Here is a 5,079-nt window from a genome sequence, read left to right as displayed (position 1 = left end):
GCTCATCCTTTTCCAATTATTCTCCTTGGCCACATTTGAGAAGATATTGGAGGTTATGCCTTTCTGAGGTAGAGCAGCTTTCTCAGTCTCCTTGCTTCTATAAATTAGGGAGCCCTCAAGGTCATTTTAAGTCTTGAACACTCATGGCCTTTTATTCTCCCCATTGAGGCATTTTACTTGAATGTATGTATTACATCCCTAGAAAAAGAATCCTAGGATTTTCTCTCCTGTGTGTTTTCTTTTGTTTCTTCATGGTCCGTGATGCCTGCTGAGGTTGTCAGTGCAATGAAACCAAACTGATGGGATGCAAACAGGTTGTTCTGCATTTTTCTAGATCTTTGAGTTACACATCAAATCTGGGGCTGCTCTGGCTGGTTCGCTAAGTGGTTAGAGCGTCGGCCCATGGACAATAGAGTCATGGGTTTAATTCTGGTCAAGGGCACATACCTCAGTTGAGGTTTGTCCCCGGCCCTGGTCAGGATCGTGCAGGAAGCAACCAGTTGATGTGTGTGTGTGTGTCTCTCTCTCCCTCCCACTCTATCTGAAGATAAATAGAAAAATATCTTCAGGTGAGGTTTAAAAAAAAAAAATCCGGGGCTGATTACTCTACACTTGTTTAACCTGCCTGTGAGATTCACAACAATTGGCCCACTCTATGGTCATCACTCATTTCAAATTCACCAATGTAACCATGCGTCATTATCACAGTTAGAAACTGGACGATGGCCTTAGAGCATGGCCTAATAAGAACCTTGGCATCGGCCTATTTTGGGCATTGTTGATACTGTACTTTTTTTTTTTTTTTTTTTTTTTACCACTTCACAAATTTGCATGTCATCTTTGCACAGGGGCCATGCTAATCTTCTCTGTATTGTCCTAATTTTAGTATATGTGCTGTGGAAGCGAGCACAATACTCTTCTTTTTTTTTTAACTAAAGAAACAGACATTTATTTTCTTACACTTCTGGAGGCTGAAAGTACAAGATCAAGGTGCTGGAAGGGTTAGTTTCCTTGAGGTCTATTTCTTTGTTTTGCAGATAGTTCCCTCTGTTGGTGTGCTCCTCTGGTTTCTCTTGATGTGTCCAGTTTTTCTCTTCTTAGAAGGACACCCGTCGTCGTGGATTGGGCACGATACTCTTGAGAGCATCAGCCAGTACATTCATGTGCACCATTATAGTGGCATGGAAACATGGTAGAAAGAGCCACTCATGGTCTTTTTTAAAAAAAACTCATCTTTATTGTTGAATGTATTACAGATGTCTGCCCTTTTTTCCTCCATTGACCCCCTTCTTCCCAATCCCACCGCCCTCTTGCCTTCACCACACTATTGTCTTTGTCCATTGGTTATGCATATATGCATAAAAGTACTTTGGTTTATTTCTTCCCAACCTCCCTCCACTCTTCCCTTTGAGGTCTGTCAGTCTAACAACCAATTTGTTCTTCTTAATTCCTTCATCTTTTTCACCTATCCCACCAGTTCCCTCCCATCTGGCAACTAACAAAAAGTTATCTGTTATCTATGAATCTGTTTCTGTTCTGCTTGCTCATTTTGTTTTTAGATTCAACTGTTGATAGACATGTATTTATTGCCATTTTATTGTTCATATGTTTGTTCATCTCCTTCGAGAAGGCCCTTCAATATTTCATATAATACTGGTTTGGTGGTGATGAACTCCTTTAGCTTTTTCTTGTCTGGGAAACTCTTTGTATGGCTATCAATTCTAAATGATAGCTTTGCAGGATAGAGTGATCCTGGTTGTAGGTCGTTGCTTTTCATCACTTTGAATAGCTCTTGCCACTCCTTTCTGGCCTGCAAAATTTCTTTTGAGAAATCAGTTGACAGTCTTATGGGAGCTCCTTTTTATGTAACAAACTGCTTTTCTCTTGCTGTTTTTAAGATTCTCTCTTAGTCTTTAACCTTTTGCATTTTGATGATGATGTGTCTTGGTGTGGACCTCTTGGGGTTCATCTTGTTTGGGACTCCCTGTACTTCCTAGACTTGTATGTCTGTTTCCTTCACCAAGTTAGGGAAGTTTTCTGTCATTATGTTTTCAAATCGGTTTTCAATTTCTTGCTCTCTTTACTCCTTCTGGCACCCCCATGAAGTGAATGTTGAAACGCTTGAAGTTGTCCCAGAGGCTCCTTACACTGTCCTCATTTTTTGGATTCTTTTCTCTTGCTGTTTTTCTTTTTGATGATCTGATTGGGTGTTTTTTGCTTCCTTATATTCCAACCTACATTCAATAGTTTGCTTGTTGGCTTCACCTACTCTACTGTTGATTCCCTGTAAATTATTCTTAAAAATTTGTTTTTCCTTTATTGATTTGAGAGAGAGAGAGAGAGAGAGAGAGAGAGGGAGAGAGAGATGGATATATCAATTGGCTACTTCCTGCATGCCCCCCAACTGGGGATTTGGCCCACAACCTGGGCAAGTGCCCTGAGCAGGAATCAAACCAGCGACCTCTTGGTGCCTGGGTGGACACTCAACCACTGAGCTGCACTGGCCGGGCATAAATTATTCTTTATTTTAGTCACTGCATCCTTCATTTCTGACTGGTGCTTTTTCATGTTGTTGATGTTCTCACTAAGTTTCTTGGAGGTCTCCTTAGGTTTCTTAAAGTTCTCACTAAACTCCTTGAGCATCCTTATAACCAGTGTTTTGAACTCTGCATCTGATTGATTGCTTATCTTCATTTTGTTTAGTTCTTTTCCTAGAGTTTTGTTCTGTCTGTTTATTTGGGACATGTTTCTTTGTCTCTTCATTTTGGCCTTTTCCCTGTGTTTGTTTCTTTCTTTTTTTTTTTTTATCCTCACCTGAGGACATTTTTCCATTTTTTGTTCAAGTAGAGTGGGAGGGAGAGAGAGGAACAGAGAGAGAGGAGAGAAACATCGATGTGAAGGGACACATCAAGTGGCTGCCACCAGCACGACCAACCAGGGCCGGGGACAAACTGCAACCGAGGTACGTGCCCTTAGCGGGAACTGAACCCGGGTCTCTCCAGACCGCAGGCCGACGCTCTAACCGCTGAGCCAAACTGGCCAGGGCTCCCTGTGTTTGTTTCTATGTATTAGGTAGAGTTGCTATGTCTCCTAGGCTTCATAGGGTAGCATATTATTGTAGGTATCCTGTAGGATCCAGTGGCACAGCCTCCTTGATCAGCCCAGCTGGGCCCTCGAGTGCACCTCTACTGTGGACTGTACACCCTTCTGTTGTAATTGAGTCTTGATTGCTGTTGGCATGTCAATGGGAGGGATTTAATCAGGCTGATCAGCTGCAAGGACTGGCTGTGCCCACTGCCCACTGGCCTCTGACTACCTTGGAGGATCAGCTGTGTAGAGGCCCAACACAGACTGACTTACTTCAGCAGGGCTCTGCTACCCACTGAGTCCACTTATTGAGTGTGTCACTTGTGGAGGTGGTTGGGTGATGGTGCTCTGATGTGGTCTGAACCTGTTCACTGGTTGTGCTGGCTCTGGGGCAAGGTCGGCCACTGCCTGTGTTCTACCTGGGGCCACCAGGCATAAGCTACAAAGTGATCTGCAGATGGCTGCTTCTTGTGCTGGGCTTGGAGGTGCCCAGGCAAAGCCAAATTGTGAACCAAGGCTGGCTGCTCCTAATGCCAGGCCTGGGGCCACTTAATGAGAGGTATGGGGCTCGCTGAGACCAGATGCTGCTTGTTTGAGAGAATTTAGGAAAATCTTAAGGAGGATCCAAGACAGGCCAATCCTATGGTAAAGCCATTAGAAACAGCTTGGGTGGGCCCGAAGGTTGGGTGGGGCAGGGACTCAGGGAATCACCAGGGCTGGGCAAACAGTGTGAGCCAGGTTTCTGGAGTCCCAGATATGGCAGCCATCTGCTGCCCCGGGGAAGGTCTCACCAAAGGAACAACGTCCTCCCACAGCATTCTGTCCAAGAGAAAGCTGCTTATCCAGCTCTTGGCCCATGCCAAAAAACTCAGTTCTTTTCCATATGTGTCTGGTGCCTTTCATGCTGCCTCCCCAATGCTGGAGCCCAAAAGGAGCGAGTCTGAGTAAGTCCATGCGCGGGTCCTTTAAGGAGCTGCTTGGGGCTCCCTCAGCCTCAGCCTCCCTCAACCTCAGTTCCTGCTGGTTTTTACAGCCAGAAGTTATGAGGATTCTCTTCCTGGCCCTGGAACCCTGAGCTGGGGGCCTGGTGTGGAACGGGGACCCCTCAGACCTCAGGGAGGACCTTCCTCCTGATTTTTACCTGCCAAATGTGGGTGTGGGACTAGCCTGTCTGCGCCTCTGCCCCTCCTATCAGTCTCCATGTGGCTTCTTCTTTAATTTTGTATTTGTAGGACTTCCATTCAGCTTGATGTCAGGCAGTTCTAAGTGATGGTTGTTCTGTAGTTTAGTTGTAGTTAGATTTGTTTGTGAGAGGAGGCGATACCACGTTTACCTATGCCACCATCTTGACCGGAAGTCACACTCATGGTCCTTCTTTCCCCCCTTTATTGATTTATTGATTTTAGAGAGAGAGGAAGAGAGAGGGAAAGAGAGATAGAAACATCAATGAGAGAGAACATCGACTGGCCACCTTCTGCACGCCCTTCACTGGGGATCGGGCCCACAACCTGGGCATGTGCCCTGACCAGGAATTGAACCGGCGACCTCTTGGTGCATGGGTCGATGCTCAACCACTGAGCCACACCGGCTGGACCCACTCATGGTCTTTTTTTTTTTTAAATCCACACCGGAGGACATTTTTTTTTGTTGATATTTTGTTCGGATAGAGTGGGAGGGAGGGAGGGAGAGAGAGAGAAACATTGACGTAAAAGGGACACATCCAGTGGTTGCCACCCACATGACCCAACCAGGGCCGGGGACAAACTGCAACTGAGGTACATGCCCTTAGCGGGAACCGAACCCGGGTCTCTCTGGACCGCAGGCCGATGCTCTAAACGCTGAGCCAAACCGGCCAGGGTGCACTCATGGTCTTTTAAAAATCCAAGCTAATGGCCCTGGCCAGCTTGGCTCAGTGGTTAGAGCGTCGGTGCTCAGACCAAAGAGTCATTGGTTCGATTCCAGTCAAGGTCACGTATCTCAGTTGCAGTTCAT

The 5,079-nt window shown here is 45.9% G+C and overlaps 1 non-coding gene across 1 annotated transcript; it reads right to left on the bottom strand.

Annotated features, from left to right (window-relative positions):
* Positions 1 to 803: 803 nt before the first annotated feature.
* LOC118642967 lies at positions 804 to 910 on the bottom strand. The gene has a single exon (XR_004961875.1). It is a non-coding gene; the product is annotated as a U6 spliceosomal RNA (small nuclear RNA).
* Positions 911 to 5,079: the final 4,169 nt, after the last annotated feature.

This window comes from Molossus molossus, unplaced genomic scaffold (genome assembly GCF_014108415.1).
Source record: "Molossus molossus isolate mMolMol1 unplaced genomic scaffold, mMolMol1.p scaffold_m16_p_3, whole genome shotgun sequence".
Lineage (NCBI taxonomy): Eukaryota > Metazoa > Chordata > Mammalia > Chiroptera > Molossidae > Molossus > Molossus molossus.
Note: the sequence above shows the minus strand (reverse complement) of the source record. Positions and strands in the feature narration are given on the sequence as shown.